This window comes from Ciconia boyciana, chromosome 5 (assembly GCF_034638445.1).
Source record: "Ciconia boyciana chromosome 5, ASM3463844v1, whole genome shotgun sequence".
Taxonomy (NCBI): domain Eukaryota; kingdom Metazoa; phylum Chordata; class Aves; order Ciconiiformes; family Ciconiidae; genus Ciconia; species Ciconia boyciana.
This window is the reverse complement of record NC_132938.1, coordinates 35,694,823-35,712,875: the sequence shown is the minus strand read 5'-3', so window position 1 is coordinate 35,712,875 and position 18,053 is coordinate 35,694,823. Positions and strand designations below refer to the sequence as shown.

At 43.3% G+C, this 18,053-nt stretch overlaps 1 protein-coding gene across 4 annotated transcripts in view; it reads right to left on the bottom strand.

Moving 5' to 3' along the window:
• The window catches only part of FAT1 (FAT atypical cadherin 1), a 115,412-nt gene extending 109,566 nt beyond the window's left edge, over positions 1-5,846 (bottom strand). For all 4 annotated transcript variants that reach the window (XR_012042475.1, XM_072861462.1, XM_072861463.1 and 1 more), the window contains exon 1: positions 5,430-5,846. The gene's annotated coding sequence lies outside the window, so the exon portion shown is untranslated. The remainder of the gene's footprint in view (positions 1-5,429) is intronic.
• Between the last annotated feature and the right edge of the window lie 12,207 nt (positions 5,847-18,053).

Sequence of the window (18,053 nt, the reverse complement as noted above, 5' to 3'; positions counted from 1 at the left end):
ATTTACAGAGTTACTGGAAACTGAAAAATGTTGATCTGGGATTATCCAAAACCAACATAATATAATCTTGATAAATATCTAAAGTATTAAACAATGCCAGTTGTAAAGACACTGAACTACTAAGGGAAAGTATGAAAGTGTTAAGATAAAGTGATAATGTGTTAGATATAAACTCAGACGGCTCATTACAGTGAGCCAGATTGACTGAATTTCAGAAACATTTTAGCCAAAGGCTACACATTGAACTCCTAAATTTTTATTATCTTTGGAATATGACCAGTTTAGGATTTTCTGCATCCATTTTCAACACATAATGCAGCCATTTGCTTAACAAAACATCACAGCCCTAGTTTTAAAAGTGCACACCATATTTATTCTGAAAAGCTACTTTCAAACAAATTTTGATTTCCTATTTGGAAATTATTATTTGGATAATTTTTATTTATATGCATATCCAGGCCATTTTTATTTATATGCATATTCAGTGCCGGGATACATAAGATTGTAAATAAGTAGTAGAACTATGTTAACAAATTTATTAACACATCAACACTATTAACATAATTTGTATATGGGAAAAAATACTAACACAACTTAGAAATATGAACTATCTTCACATTAAACGTATAAAAACAAGCAAAATTTTGGGGCTAGCAGACCTCAAATTGGTAACTTACAAATGAGGATGATTTGGATAAGATAGCAGTCATATAAAAGACTGTTTCTCTTAGCAGTATGCTTACAGCACTTAGACTTCAAAGTTTATAGTGTGAGATTTGGAAGTTTTAAGCATAAAATACAGAATTTAGCAAATGGCAATCTCAATGCCAAGCAAGCCAACAAAAAAATCAGACAAAACAAGCTTATCTTCTACACAATGTAATGGGGAGCATACATGGAGAGATTTACTCCCCCAGCAGTCAAATAAAAGTCGCAGGTAGAAAAGGAACCTAGATCAGGCCACATAGCCCAAGTCACGATGAGTCTTAGTCCCATTGCTATCCCTTTTCTACGCGCAAGATCTACCAGTTCAGTCCAGAAGGACCTACTCTAAGATTAAGCTACGTTGTTTACATCAGCAGAACAAGACTCTGTGAGCATGGCCTGTTACACCGCTCTAGGGAAACATGAGACAGCATTCTGAGGACTAAAAGAGGTTTTTAGTGCTGTTTCTACAATGCTTGTCTACTGAAATCTTCACTAACTTTTAACAAATGTAGTGGGGGTTTCCCCCCCACACGTGCACCAGCTTCTTTGATTCGTAATGTTAAGTTATTAACACTAAAATGTCTCTATCAATCAAAACATCACCTATTTACTTGAAAGGTCAGTTTTGATCAGCATATGCAACTGATGCCATTTGACACAAATGCACTGTGAAAAGTTATTACTGCAGTAACCAAACTGTCATGAGAGGGTTCCTACTGTAGAAGTCTATGAGAGATTGTGTGGTTTTGTGGGCTGTACTAGCTGTAGTTACATCCACTCTTTCAATTGTTTAAAAGCAATTATTTATGTAGTCTGACTGGAAAAAAAAAAAAAACAACAAAAAACCAAAAAAACAGGTTGAGCTGTTTCAACATCCTTAAGTTTCCAAACAAAAAACTTAACAGTGTCTTTTGCTTTTCTGGGAGGGAAGGTGTCTGGCTGTTTTGGTATCCAGAAAATTCAACACATGATGAAAGCGTATGGTAATGTTACTTTAGTAAAGCTGTTAAGTTATTCAAAAAATGTACATTGTCGCAGAGATTAACATAACAGTTTTAACTTGTGACTAAACTCCAGAAAGTTTTATGCTTGTATTCCCCACATTATGAGTTAATCTCATGAGATACTCTGATTTATGCTTTTGAGATCTTTGCTGTTAAAAGGAAAATGCAGCAGCTGTATTCAAACAGCATGCCAAGATTCTGAATCCAGAGTGAAACAAAGTTTCACACAGAGAATTTTGACCATTTACCTGTACGGCACTTACTTACTAGTGTATCTACTATTGAACTCACCAGTTGCGCAAGGAAAAGCAGACCTCCAGTCTCTGTGAATGAAAGAGTTTGATCGATATTCAACGTGGCACCTTAAAGTTTGTGATGGACGACAAAAATAGTTTTACTGAGCTTGAACTCAGTTTCAAACATAACAAAATTAAAACATGTAAATCTTTGGGTGTATAAAGGGATTTTACGTTTGCTTACTTGCACTGATAGCAGTGATAACTTAGCCATATAAAGTTCTTTTGCATGCTAAGTTATAAAACTCAGGAGACTACCCTACTACTGGGATGACTACTAAAGCTCACCTTTCAGTCTCCTAAAAGTGAGATTTTAGGATTTCATAGAGAAGAAAACAAAAACTTTAAAATTAAATAGTTTTTAGCGTTTAAGTACGGTATTTTACTCGCTAAATAGCTGAATATTTCCACATGGTTAGACAGGTAAATAGGAAATACACATCTATTACACAGCATTCTTTTCTTTTGCAGAAAGACAGCAGAGGTGGTGATAGAATACAGGTAATATTTCCCGTACAACTGCCTAGGAACAACTTGCATGCAAGTAGTTTAAAGAGCAGGACGACTTGCTGTTCGAAGGCAGCATTTGTTAATTTATTAATGCGTTTCCAAAAAAAAGTTTACAACGGGGGGATATTATCAGCGGTAAGACACACCGTCGCTTACTGACACCAAGAGATTAAAAAGCGCATCTTTCAAACAAAGCTTTGTTTTGTCTCAACTGCCGTAAAGAGGAAGAAAAAAAGTAGCAGAAGCCGGCGAAGCGTCCAGCCGCGATCTCCGAGAGAGCGGTGGCTAAACGCCGCGTCCTTGTGGACCCTGCCCTTCACCTTTCGGAGGAATCGGCGAGTAACGCAACGAGGGACGCGGTGTTGAAGTGCAAACAAAGGAAGAAAGTCACCCCGAGGTACTTACTCGCCGCGAATCGCCCTGCCGGCTTACCAGGGAATTAAGTTTGCAATGGACCCCCAGACGCACCCGAGCACACCTTGCCTCCAGGGGAAAACATCACCGCCGCCCCTTTTCCTCGACCCAACTTAGGAGCAACCTGCCGGCTCAACCCCTGCCGGCTCTCCGGGGAAGGCGGCCGCAACTCCGGCCCCACCGGCCGCCGCCAGCCGCGGGGGGGCAGCGGGGCGCCAGGGCCCGCGACGCCCGGCGGCCACCCCGGCCCGGCGCCGCGGGCCGGCGGCGGATAGGGGGGAGGGGGCCGGCGCCGCGCCGCGGCCCCTTCCCGCGGGCCCCGCAACACGAGGCGGCCGCTCGCCCAGCGCCTCTGGGCGGCCTCGCCGCGCTCCCGGCCTCGCCTCAGCGCCGCAACTTCCCGAGGGGACCCGCGCCGCCGCTGCCCGCCCTCCCCCGCCACCGAAACTTCTCCCAACTCGCCCTGCTGGCCTGGCCCGGCCCGGACCAGCCCCGCCGCGCCTCACCTCACCTCTCCCCGGCTCACTGCCTGCAGGGCGGGGGCGCGGGCCGGGACCAGCCCCGCATGATGCCCGCCGCGCCGCTCCCCCTTTCTTCGCCGGCCTGCCCCGCGCCTCGCCGGTGCCCCTCCGCCCCCCTCGTGCCGCGGCGCCCCCCGCCGCCGTATTCCTCCGCGGCGCTGGACGGCCGCCCCTCCGGAACTCGTTTCTGCGGCGCTCCGCGGGCGCGGGAGCGGCGGCGGCCCTCGCACCCCGGCTCGCCTCCCCGTCCGGGGCCTGGCCCCGCCGGGGAAGGACGAAACGCGGAGAGGCGGAGCGGGGGGAGGGCGAAGCACACCACGAGCGGTTCCTCCCGGTGGCCCGGCGCTCACGGGGACGCCAGCGGGGCCGGGGTGGGGGCACCCGCCAACCTTCGCCGCGCTCGCCCTGTTCCAGCCCGGCCGGGGCGGCAGGGAGAGGGCTGCCGATCCGGGGTCGCGGGCGACTTCGCGTGTGGCGAAGCCCTCCCTCGGAGGAGCTACTCAGAAACTTCAGGAGGCTGCTTATCTTACGAGGAATATCTTACGGGGATGGCGAGAGAGACCGTCAGACCCCGCGGGAACAGGCGGTCCTCGCTGGCGGGGCTCTGCCGTCCGAGGAGCAGCGGGCGCCCGGGACAAGCCCCGCGGTCCCCACTCGCGCCGGTGGCAGCAAGGACCGCCCTGCGGCGACCGCAGCGCCTCAGCGGCCGCTCCCTCTTCCCCCGGGCGGCGAGCGGGAGGGGGCGCGGGCAGCCGGGCTGCCGCCTCCGGGCCGCGCCGGCGGGCTTGGCCTCACGCCTCCCAGCCTCGGGCCCTTGGCTGGGCTGGGCTGGGCGAGCCGCCGCTTAACAGCCGTGCGCAGGAGCTCTCCCAGCAGAGGCCGAAACCGACTGACGGCTACGGCGGCTCCCCGCCACCGTTTTAAGGAGTAGCGCCGTGCCCCGGCGCCGGGAAAAGCAGCGGCGGGGGGAGCGTGTGCGGGGCCGGGGACGGCCGGGGCAGCGCGGCGGCCACCCTCCGGCCCGGGGCGCGGGTACGGGCACGGGCGACTTCGGGCGGGGAAGCGCCCTGCAGGAGTCGTGCTGAAGGGATGTCTGTCAGCCAGCCCGACGTTAAAGATTAATACTCCGAAATAGTCCTCGGAGGATTCCCTGCTCATTAATAAGTGATCACGCTTAACAACGATCAAACGTTTGCCTGGGGAATCCCGACCCAGCGGGCTCACGGCGAAGCCGGGCTGTGGGCGCGAGAAGCCGGCGGGGGCGCATTTACCGCGCATTAGCCCCGCCACCTCTTTTATTAGCCACGTAAGTACATAAAGCCAGCTGCGCAGGGGGCCCTTCTGTAACCAAAGCCCCGCGCGCCCGGGGCTGCAGATCAGAGGAAACCGAGCCCTTCCGAAGGCGCCGGCTTGCAGGTTCCCCTGCCGGGCGGCCCCGCCATCCCGCGCCCCCTCCCGGGGCCGCCCCGCCAGCCCCCGGCCCGGGCACCGGCCGCCCCGCGGCGGCGGCGGCGGCGGCGCAGTTCCGCGGCGGCCGGGCAGGGGGCGCCGCGCCACAGCGCACGGGCACGGCGCCGGCAGCCAGCCCGGCCGGGCTCGGCCGAGGCGAGGCGAGGCGAGGCGAGCGGAGCCGCGGCGAGCCGGTAGCCCGCGGCGCCGAGCCCGGCTCCGGCTGCAGGGGGTTGGGTCGGGAAACCTGCGTGCCGCTCTGTCCGTAAAGGTGGCGGTGTAGCTGGGGTATAGCTGGGGGTGCCCTCAGCCCCAGGTACGCATAGCTTTGGATAAAGTCGGTGTGCATATAGATAGATAGACAGATAGATACAGAAACATACATGTATTACACAGTTACAAACTACGGGTTGAAGCGAAAACCTGAGTATTTACAATAACGCAACAGACTAGAGCACCAAAACTCTCACGGGAATCATCTTTCTAAGCACCCTGCTGATAATAAACTCATTAAACAAAGAACTCACCAGACCAGCTGGACTCGGCGCTCTTCTCCCGAAGTCCGCTCCAGCTCAGTTCATCTCCGCACGCTTCCTCCCCCCCTTTCTTTTTTGTCCTTTTGAGAAGAAGCGAGCAGTGCCCCGGTGCCCACACACCTCTAGGGCGTGAACTCCGCCGCGGCCCCGGCGCTCAGCGCGGCCCCGGCGCGCAGCAAGCGCGGCGCCCGTCCCCATCGCCACAGCGCGGCATGTCGGCTTCGAACCATCCGCTGCTTTAAACTTCAACGAGGGTGGGAAGGAAAAATAGGCAGGAAGGGGGGGAGAAGAAAAAAAAAAGGAAAAAAAAAAAGAAGACGAAAGGGAGGGACAGATCCAACTTTTTAAGACATGTCCAGGCAAAGAACGAGCAGAGTTGAGGAGTTGCAGCGGCGGAGAGAGTGAGAGTGGGGAAGCTGCGCCGGATCGCCGATTCCCTCCCTCCTTCCCTCCCTCCCTCCTTCCCCCGCCTCCCTCCCTCCCTCCTTCCTTCCCTCCCTCCCTCTGTCTTCTTTCGCACTCTGTCCGTCGCCCTCGGACTCTGCTCCCGGCAGCACCACCCCCTCCCTCTCCTCACCGCTGCAGCGGAGCGCGGCGGCAGCAGCAGCAGCAGCGCGCACCTCTCCGCGCCGCCACGGCTCCGCGCGGGGCCGCTGCCGCGCACCTGGGCCGCGGCCGCCCGCCCGCAGGTGAGGCGAGGAGCCCTACACCCGCCGCCGGCCCCGGCCCCCTTCCGTGGCCGCTCTCCGCGGCCGCCGCCGGTTACGGGCCCCGCTGGCTCCGCGCCGCAGCGCCGCTCCGCTCGGCGGGACGCCGCTTCCCCCGCCGCACGGCTCCTCCTCTGCGGGGCACAGCCGCTAAAATAACCGGGTGACTCCAAGTGGGCTGAGCACTTCTCTTCTCTTCTCTTCTCTTCTCTTCTCTCTTCTCTTCTCTTCTCTTCTCTTCTCTTCTCTTCTCTTCTCTTCTCTTCTCTTCTCTTCTCTTCTCTTCTCTTCTCTTCTCTTCTCTTCTCTTCTCTTCTCTTCTCTTCTCTTCTCTTCTCTTCTCTTCTCTTCTCTTCTCTTCTCTTCTCTTCTCTTCTCTTCTCTTCTCTTCCCTCTCCCTTCCCTTCCCTTCCCTTCCCTTCCCTTCCCTTCCCTTCCCTTCCCTTCCCTTCCCTTCCCTTCCCTTCCCTTCCCTTCCCTTCCCTTCCCTTCCCTTCCCTTCCCTTCCCTTCCCTTTTTTACTTTTACTTTTTCTTTTTTTCTATTTTCTTTTTCCACTTCTTCCTCTTCTTCCTCATCTTCTTCCTCTTCTTTTTTCTTCCTTCCCTTTTTCTTTTCTTCAGGGGAGCTGTATTTTTCAAGGCACAGCATAGGGTTTCCACCCCCCTCCCCTCAAAAAAACCAAAATGGCAGCTCCTTCTCAAAAATAATAAAGCGTAACCAAGCAAGGCACGTTTATACTGTGGCTCTCCCTCATTCAAAGTAACTCCCAAACAGTTACTCTTCCTTGACAAGGTCCAGGAGAGGTGGCACTGCGAAGTGGCAGGGATCAGCTGAAAGCAGGGGCCTGAGTAGTTCCTGAATGGTGGGGTCTATAAAATTTTGGGAAAACTACAGAAACTGCTTTAAAAGTTATTTACCTGAGAGACGTAGTGTAACACTAAATTTGTAAAGCACTCTGAGATTCTCAGAAGGTAAAATATTCTTTTATGACACCATTTATCCCTAAGGACCTTAAAGTCGTGGCCTTCCTCCAAAAGACAAATTGACTTCTGAAGACATTGGATCATTATTTCCTATCAGATACACCACTAAAATCTATCAGCCAAGCGAGCGTGCAGTACATTCTGTGTTAGGAGGAGCAGATACAAACTGCAGTATATAAATACTAAGTACATTTCCAAATAGTGCATACAAGCCAATTCAGCCTGGCAATGATCACTTTGAATGAACCTGGCTGGAAAGTTTAAAGTCAAAATTCTCTGGCCTTGTAGATTTCCACAACAGACACAGCTGACTGATTTACTTAGCATCTCAGAGTTACTTTTTGAAGACCCTAAATGGAATTATACTAAGTCCTTATCCAAGTGCCACTGGGCCAAATGATCTTTCCTTCTGTGAAAACTGCTTCAAAGTGATCTTCATAAAGTAAACTGCATTGAAAGTAGCATTCCAGAAAAGAGCTAGAAGGGGAACACATTAAAGAAATTATAGTTAAGGGCTAGAAACAAATGTAAACCACACTTCTACTCAGTACAGTTGCAAATATTTCATAATTTTGGAGTGTAAAATTTGCTACCTTTCAAATTCATGGCCATATTGTGGTTGATTGCTGAGTTAAGTAGTGAAAGGCCAGAGCAGCAGATTGTTGGAACTTTTGTCTAAACGGTAGTTCTCACTGCCTGGAGAAGTGTAGTGGTGGTTATTGCGCTAACCTTCTGGAAGTGGGACAGGAGCATCTCTCAAAAGGAGCTGGTAAAGATAACCAAAAAATAGGGGCTTCTGATCTGGATTTCTGGCTGTACACATGCCATGCTGACAGTAAGTACTTTAGGTGAAGAATAAAGGGATATGCCGTCACTCTCCAACGGTGGGTAATGGTGCTTGGCACTTCAGATAAAGTGTTGGAGCCAGGATGTCCAGGCAAGTGTATTCATAAGTCTTCTTGATACATATAGTTTTACCTTCTAAAACAGGTTTCTAACATCATGAATAACATTGACAAAGTTATTCTGATAGTTACTGAATATTCCATTTTTATTTCATGTTTTCTCTGCCCTTTGATTTTTGTTCTTGGAAATAGTGTCAATAAAGCTGTTATAATCATTGTTGACTGTCACATTTAAAGATTAATCTTCCCAGGGTATATTTTTGATATGTTATCCTGAAGGAGATTAATACATTCTGTTACATTTTGCTAACCTATAGCAAAGGTACGAAAGAGAATACTTGAAATCACACTTCAGTGCCTAGGGCACCATGCACTGCTCTGAAAAACTTCCAGTCTTATAACCATTGTAGCAAAATATGTTCAGTGCTCCCGTCATCTACTAACATATCCTTGTTCTTATGAAACTAGCTAAGCTGAAACAAGTTTTAGCTCAGCTGTCAATAAAAAAATAGTTCTCTGGATTAGATAGTTTTCTTTTAAGAGAAACATGGATCCTTCAACTTTGGAATTATTTCCCTAAAACTAAGATAGAAATCTGGTGTCAGACTGCCAGCAAGCAATTGTGTTAGAGAACTCTTGTCATAAAATAATAAGACAATCAGAAATTATATTCACACATAATCATCTTCATCATAATCTCCCTGTAAGGCATTACACTCTTCTCACTATTCTACCTCAAAACCTAGCCTCATAGGTCCCAACTCTTGTTTGCTATATATTTAACAAACAGGAGCTGATAGATCAACTGGGTAAGTCAATAGATCGGAAGTAAATACCAAAGTCAAGTGTCCTCCAGAGAAATTTTCCTGCTACCAGCCCCAGGTAGGCACATGGGGAATGATATCTCAAGTACTTTGCACTGATCTCAGCTCCCATTTGGAAAAGAGAAGTTAATTTCCAATTGTAGGAACTTCAGCTGCATAAAGCTTTAAAGATTGAAATCAGCACTTCGAATTGCACTGGCTCAGAGATGGCAAAGGGGAAGATAATTATGGCTTGGTTTCTATGAGGGTGAAACAGTTGCAATTGCTGCACCAAGTGCAGCTTCAAAAAAAGCACTTCTGAACACAATGGCAGCCTGTGACTCAGGGGCAATCAAGGCCCCATAAACATTGAGCCTCTGTGGCAGAGGGCAAATATATCTTCTCAGTAATGGGGTCAGGCGCAGTTTCAAGCAAGTTCTCTGTCAGTTAAATATGAACTGATCTGACATTGGTTTTTCAGTAAGAATAAAAGTTCCTACAGTACAAAAAGCTAGCACAAAACCTGTACCCTATCTAAATCGTGTTTACACAGAGAGAAGGAGGCTGATTAGTAGAAGCTCAGCTCTGGCCATTCTCCTTTTCCTCATCTGGCCCCAATGTCTTATGACAGCCCTTCAGGAAGAACTCCCCAGCATCTCAATTAGTTGTAGCCCTTGGAAAGCAAAACAAAACAGCACAACTCCCAAAAACTTGGTAATCATCCTCTCCCTGGCCTGCAGTCAAGGATGTATATTCCTTTACCACCCTATTTTCTTTCCTCTCTTGTAAATGCAGATCTTAACAATTCAGCCTTAATAAACCATTCAGCCTTTCTGGCTGTTCTTGCCTACTCACTACAAACTTGGGTTGAACCACAACTGTCCACTTTTTTTTCCACTTATATTGAGGGGAAAAGGGGGTAGTTGGTATGAAACACATTTGAGAGAGTGCTGGCATTTTTCTACCTAAACCAAACTCTTGCAAAACCCATGAAAATCTTTATGATTGCCTTTGCATGCATCTGTTTATCTGCCAGAATTTGAGCAAGAATATTTAACTTTTCATAGTTTAATTATTTTTATTGACTTTCTTTTACCCTAGAGAATTCTTACTGTATAAAATATCACTGACTATTTGATTAGGACCCTTTCACAGTGCTTTTCAAGACTTTCAAGGCAGCAATGTCAAAATAATAGTCATATATCAGTGTCGGTATAATGAAATGCTAAACAATCTCAGCTACTTGACAATACATTGTATGCCCTGTGAACCTAAAGAGGAGTTTACTGAGGTGACTCAATCATTAGACCTACTAGCTACAGCTATTTGTGGATATGCATTAAATACACAGATATGCAATAGTAAAGAAAACCTGGGGCAATTCCATAGGGGAAAAAAAAAGAAAAAAGACTTAAAAGATTATTTTATTTTTCTAGATGCAACTAGTTCTTCAGGTACTAATCAGGGGAGGACACCCAAATATTTGAATAGTTATTTTCTGAGTCTTTAAACTGGCAGAGACAGCCGATCTGGAAATGAGTGATCTTTTTATTTTCAAGCAGCAGGACTGAGAAATACATTCTCTAAACAGGAGTGAGCTAGGCAGCCTCATATTGAGCTTACAGGTTACCTCTGTGTGTGTCAACTTTTGAGAAGCATTTTAGCTTCACTTCAGAAACAAGACATCACACATCACACTTTTCTTCACCAATCTATCTCAGGCTGAGGGCTAGCCAAATAGATTACTTCAAGTCCGCATAACATAATAAAAAAAAGTCACATAAGTTAAGTTTGCTTTTATGGCATTTATCCTACTCTATGCCATACCAGCAAACTGGAACAGAACCAGCTGCACCATTATGGACAGTACTGGTATTTTGATTGAGGTTTGGATTGAAATTAGGGTAATGGTTTGTGCTAGTGCATCCCAAACAAAAGTGAAACGTCCCACTTATCTTCAAGATTCCCCAGGGTTGAATGATGATGGTATGGGGATCTGCAGGGATTTTTGTCTTGTCTGGCTCAACGAGGTAGGATAAGTCTGCTCCTCCCTACTGAGTGGTGCTTAGTGGTGCTGCACTATCGAGTTCAAATCCAGAAAGGCATCAGTTCACAGTCTCATACCTATAACATGAGGAACTCTTGAATTTAGATTTAAATAATTAAAGGACAATTAAAGTGTTTGAAAAGATCAGAAAAGGGCTAGGCTATAATGGTGATTAAACTTTTATTTTTTTAAGATGTGTAGGCTGGTATTTTGGTTTTGTGAAGCATAGGTTTAATACTGGAGTTAGGAACAGGATTTCCAGGCTCACCAGTCCAGACTCAACATGACTTTGGCACTCTGTAGGACAAAAAGAGGTGAAAGAAATCTGCTCGCCACTGGGTCTTAAACCTCCTGTTTTCTTGAGCTGGTTCTTAAGCTGTAAATTTAGCAATTTGAAGCTTAGGGCTTTCAAAACTAAAGAAGTTGGAGTCCAGATGATGTTAATATATCATAGTGCTAAAAGATGATGAAAAATTGGGAACTAAAATTCCTTGCTTTTGAGTAGTTGGAATTAGTTGTCCACGTTCCATTAATCCCGGATATGGTGTGAGTTCACAAAATTAAAGTTTTAAGAGCTCAGGTGACGTCAGTTTTACGTAGGGCTGAATGAAGTAAAAGAAGGGCTGGTGTTAAAGTACTATGTTCTGTTTTGTAGTAAGGTACTGATCTTTCTGGTTCTAAAACTGGTCCTAAAGCTAGAATTAGGGTTTGAAGAACTGTAGAGAAAAGTAGAGAGCCCTAGCAACTATAGTACTCATAAACATCAGGAATAAGGTTGGTCTCTGCGTAAGCCATGGATTTGCCTAGTGTTCGTGGATTGGTAGCCCAGTTTTAATTTAGTCTAGGATGATTAATGGAATTTAATATTCTGAATGTCTTCAAAATTCTTCAGGTCATAAAGAAGAAGAAAAAGCATAGGTCTACTGGGACTAAGTTAATATGCCCCTTTTATTGTGGTCATCGGTCCTTTTATAAAGACTAGGTTTAGACTTACAGCTTATAAATCTATAGCTTTAAAATATATATAGCATATAAGTCTAGAACGTGCTTGACTTCAGTGAACTGTAGGGCTCAAAGGGATTTTAATTGAGCTGGCATCTGTAATGTCATAAAACTCATGTTTCTTTAAGAGGTATCGTTTATTTCTCCAGCTTTAATTAATCTTAGGTTATGGTTTGGTTTAGGATTTGCAAATCCAAATAGTAAAAAACTGAGATGACTTCAGAATTTTGAAAAGCTGATAGAAAGGAAGCTGTTTTCCATCATCACTAATGCTCGATGTTTTATTCCATAGTATGGGATACTGTACCTAGTCCTTCTGCTGCAATTAATCTAGACTTACAGCTAAGTTTAGGGTTTTCAAAAATAAAGAATTGAGAACCCAATGCTTGTCTGTATGCTGTAGAGCTCATAAAGGTTTAGTCTCCTCTGTATGTAAAGTATTACATCCTCTTTTACTGTGGGCCCAGAGCCCTTAGATTTCATCAAGATGAAGATTCCTGGTCTTTACCAATGGTTTTATCCCATTTTACTAATATTAGGATTCATTTCTGATTAAGCTTTGTGTACATTTATCCAGCTTCTGGAGTTCAATATATTTGGGAATATTATTTCATCCAATTGAGGAGAGGACTCTTGTGACTAGACATTCCCATCCCACATGATGTCTTACCTACTGTAAACTGAGTTGCCTGATCCCGAAGGAGTACATGCATGAAAAAGCCCTTTCTTCATTTGCTTACATGGTGTTCTTCTCTATATTATTAATCAAAATCCAACTTAAATCAATTAAAAGAATCTGAGTTCAATAAATGCCTATTGGATCTTGCAAGTGCCTGAATACCTGAGTAACAAACAGAAGGTGCTCAGCATGACAAGAAGTCCCCTTTCCTTTTAGCTGTCTAGTTCAAGCACAGTGTCATAGCAAGGAAATTAGAATCTCTGCTTTAAGGAGAGTTTGCTGGAAGGAACAGAGAGCAAATACACAGCTATCTGCCAGGGATGATGGAAAGAAAACTGGCTTCATGAGTACTAGGGGGCAGTTCTTTAATTCTCAAAACGTTACTTATCTTGCTGAAATGAATCCAGCATGTGAAACAAGAACCTCTCCTGCAAGAGCACAGTGGGCAGGGAAAGAATAGTTTATGAACTCCTTTTATTTGTTTTCTGTCTTACCTAGTCACTGTGACTTTTTTTCCCGTTTAAGAAATCTTCTACTTTAAAAGTTAATAAGATCTACTTTTCCTCTATCTGAAAGTAATTTACTATCCTTTTTGGAAGCTCGGTGTAAGAGAAAGGTCTTGGTCTATCCAGTCTACCTGATCTGTGTTTCCATCGCAATCCTTCTCATAGAACTGTGGCATTTCTTTTCTGGTATATGCAAAGGAAGTGTGTTACCAAAACAAAATCTCTGAATAAAAGGATTAATATATATGTTCAGCATAAAACTTATCTGCTTGTTCTCATTCTCCCATGTGTTCTGTATTACTGAATAGGATTTGATAACCTGTTTTTCTTCCTACTCTTTCAGCACTTACAACACTTCTGTTTCTCTTTACATGTTTCTCTTTATTATAAACATAGAGAACATGATTTGCTGCCTTCTTTGCTCCTTTTTTTTACAAAGTTCTGTATTTTAAATAACTAAATCATTAAAAGCCTCACAGAACGTCCAAGATCAATTTAACAAGCCATCCTCCATAACAAAGCTATGTCATATTTAAGCTCTAGTCTCTATACTATCTCTAGTACTCTATACCGTCTTTAGTAGTGTTATGGCACATCAGATAGGGTTATTACTGTGTAAGTTAGCCAAATAATGAACACTGTGGAAGTGTTCATTCAGACCAATATTGTATCACTCTGAATGTGTGGAATAATTCCCTCATAAATGGGATCACATAAAGGTCAATGTCTGTAAAATAAAAGCATATATCAAAATAGTATCTAAGTAAGAATCAATATCAATATATCCCATTTTCACATCATAAGCATATATAAATGTGTCAGTCACAAGAAATATATTGTGTCCTTTTCTGTTTGTAATTGCAACATCATTGCTTACCTACGGTAAGTTATAGAGCATGCCTTCAGGCATGAATTGCTCTTAAAATAAAATTCTACTGTATTATTATTTTATATTGACAAACTTTATAAAGCTAGTGTCTCAGAAGCTGAAGCTGTATAATAAAACTTGTATGCCACCTAGGCTCAACTCCTAACCAGTTTCTTTAACGTCAGAAAAGCTTACCCTTGCTTTAGTTCAAACTAAATAGAAGGACATATCTGGCAAGAAGGTCTCACACACAGAGCAGAAAGAAGAAAGAGAAAGTAGGTTGGTGAGACAGACTGATGGTGCATGAGAGAGAAAGAAGGAAAGATTTTCACTTTCAGAAAAGGTACTATGCGAGCTACAGAGGTGACATTCAGTTAAGATGTTCAAACTTACCATTGTACCAGGCAATTTTTGCATGTTTCATGCAGATTTTTCAACTAGACAATGTAGTTAGATCTATTTGTACCTTGAAAGCAGATGTAGCCAGTAACAAATGCTTGTGGTGATTCATTCATCTATATACATCTTGCACAGATGGAATTTTTCAGACCTATGGATGGAACTTTAGATACATCGTTCAAGGCTGTTGAGTCAAAGACCCTACCAGGCCCATTCCAATATTCTGAATAAATCACAGCGCTGCCCAAAAACTGGGATAAAGAGTATTTCAACATGTATTTTGTCCAACACAAACTGGTTAATTAATACCCACAGGAAAATGTATTTCTGTTAATCAAGAGCAGTCTAGTAAAAGAGAACAATGAGGAAAAAGATTGCTTTAAATTTGACATTTGGTGTTTCCAAGGCATTGTATCAAATAAAATAATTTTGAGGAAAAATCATACCTAATCCTGGTTTTCCTTGGTTGCATTTTATTTGTATTTTCTCTTTGCTTCCCCTCTCCTCTTTCCCTTTACAACAGGTTTTAAGGATATTTCTGATAACGTTGTCTGTCTCACAACTTTTCTGCGTACTTACCATCCCATGACTGTAACAGCAATCATGATCTGAGTACACGACAGAAGGCTGGCTTTGATGATAACTCCTTCTCTGCTCTCAAGTTATTGACTTTTCTCTCTGCTCAGTTTTCTCTCCTATTACTGTCACCCCCATAAGTGTTCAGGAAAGGGGCACTCCATTGAACCTTCATTTGAACTTTTGCTGAAGATCTACCCAAGATCAGCAGAATATCTTATCTAGTGTTTCCTCAATATAAAGAAGAGGCCTTTCTGTTTCAGGAGGTCTTGGTTTTGAAACTTTCTTCCCACAAATGCAGTGAATCCAGATTATTTTTTTAACCATTTGTCTGCTGTAAGGCCCATCACTCCCTTTTTTATATTTGATACTATCAAGACACTATTCAAATGAAACAATTCTAAGGAAAGGATATGTTGAGCTAGAAACATTTTTACACTAGCATTTTTAATTTATCACCCAAAGAAAACCAGATAAAATAAATGCAAGAATTTATCACTTGTACTTTCCTGTCAGGATTGAAGTATGTCAGGGAATCAAAAGCGATTGAGTGATTGTATCTCATGAAGTCACTACCACAACTCTCTCATAATCCTTTGCAAAATGAAAGTAAAATGCAGACTGAAAAAGACTCGCTACTTTCACAGCAATGGAACAAGTTTCTATGTTCAGTAAGTAACTATGTTTGAGCTGGCAGGAGATAAGTTTTTTACTCAACTACTTGAAATATTCTGTCTATCTCCTTATTTCATTACTGGGGGCAGCAGGCAGAAACTATAATCTGAAACTGTGTATTGCTGTATACAAGTCTTCTCATCTTGAGTGATTTAAACAGTCAAATATCTTGTTAAACTAAGTGCTTTGTATGGTGACAAGGACTGTGCAACTATCTAATTGCGTAACTAAAAGTATCTGTTAAAATGATTTTGTTTAGTTCTGGCCTTCTTTCTGATGAAAATGGGTGTTTTCGATGAGGTAGGCTCATCAAAAAAAGATTCTACATAATTAAATTGCAGTGGCTATAACAGAGGACTACTTGATTGTATTATGTTAACTGTATTTGTAAAATGAAGATTTTGTCCTTTTTTTAATATTTGGCAACACTGACTGCTGCCATCAGTTCTGATTACAATAATTTTCCAGAGTATCTTCACACACAGTGGACTGTATTTCTTCTTTTATATTTTCTCCAGTTGTGTCCTAATTGCAAAGATCAGTGCACAGAAGAATAAAAGCTCTGACCATGAAAGAGTTTTCTGCATTTTGATGAAATATCAAATATAAAAGTTAAATTGCCTGTATCTTACCAAGCATCATCGGGTACTTTAGAGTTTAGTGGAAATAAATAATTACAGAGTAAAAAGGCTATCTGAGATGATGGATGCTCAGGGGAGTGAGAATGGATTTTTCACTGCCAGGTCACTGGCTTGAAGCTGACCCATTTCAGTGGAGACTGAATGTAGTTACCTTCTGATACCTCATTGCTGGCTATAAGAAATTTGTTTGTGAATTAATCTAGTTCTGTGTAGATGTGTGTTTAGGATGCAGAAAAAAACATTATACACACTTAAAATTTCAGAAGATAAAAAAGGGTATTTCTAGAGACTTTATCATAGGACTGACATTTTAGCTGAAAATGCAAATAAGTGGGTAACAGCAATACAGTGAAGCCTGTACTGCCATACCTCTGTGTTTGCTCTGTGCATCAAGGACTTGAGTTTCTCAGGCTATTCACAGATTACTACAGACAATAATTATTCTTTTTAAAAGATACCTGGTTAAACATAATGAGAAATGCTGTAACTACTACTGAACAAAACTGCTTCCATAAGCAAAATTCAGTGTAAGCAACTGTTGCAGAATTGGACCCTAAGCAAAATTCAAGATCAAAAAAATGTTTAACATAATCTTAAATTGTAGAAGAGTACAGACTGATTTTTGATGAAAGTAAATTCAGGAAAAATGTTATACACAACCCCAAGGAAAACTTTCTCATGATTTATTTGTTAAGAAGATACCTTTCAGATTTCCAGCCGTGAATTAGGCAGTTATTAAAAAGGAACACAGTTAACCAATGACTGATATTTTTTTAACTGCTTTTTCCCTTTGGTTAATATCTTGAAATATTTCTTCGAGCTGTTCTGTGTAATATGGTCTATTCTAAGTGAGACCTCCATAGTTTATTTATGTGTGCATTTCATTCTGCTATTTAATAAACATTTTGTTTAGCTTTTTAATACCATGATGACCCTTTCACTACTTAGTATATATTCTGAAACAGACAAATAGTAGAAAGACATACACAAGTATGCTTCCCCTTACAGTGGAATTGTCAAGAATGCTTCCTCCCCCACCCCTCCCCCCCAAAAAAAACCCTTCTTTTTTTTTTTTTTTTTCCCCCACAGAAACTACAGAAAATTAAGAATTTGCTTTCTTCACCTTTTATTTAAATGCACTTGGTTTCTTGGTCAAATTTGCAACATATGTTACTGTTGCCTCTTCTGTTCAATAGCATTTCATGATTTCTACTCAGCAAAGACACATAAATCTTTAAAGTGTATTATTGTTGCTATTATCAAGTATTGCTATATACAGAGCCTAGATTCTCTGCTAATGCTTTCAGGGACAATTGTTCTTGGATTCTGTGTACATAATAAAAAATTCCTGCTCCAAAGACTTCATAATGTGTGTATAAGCAAAACAGACAGATACAAACTGGTGACAAGAGGTACTCAGAAGCAGTGAGACTGTGCTGGTTAGCTGGAGAGGACTAAGTATCACTGCCAGTAACCTAACTGTTATCAGGATTACTGTAAAGGATACTTTTGAAGTTGGTTCAGAAGGATTTCTGAACCAACTAGTTATTTTGGAAACATTTAAGGGAGAGGCTGACATTGTGGGGCAGGGAGTCCAAATAAATCAAGACGCTTACTAGATATTTTAATAATTGAACAATTTATGTCCTTAAGCAACTTACTTGAAGAATGTCAAAGGATGGCTGTCCTTTGAAATAATTTTCAATGTGTGTGCTGCATTGTGTGTTTCCAGATGGCAATATGAGAATGTTTGTAAAAGTAACATGTTAAATAGAATTTGCAAATGATCCTCTATCCTGAAGTGCTAAAAAAGGATCCCTC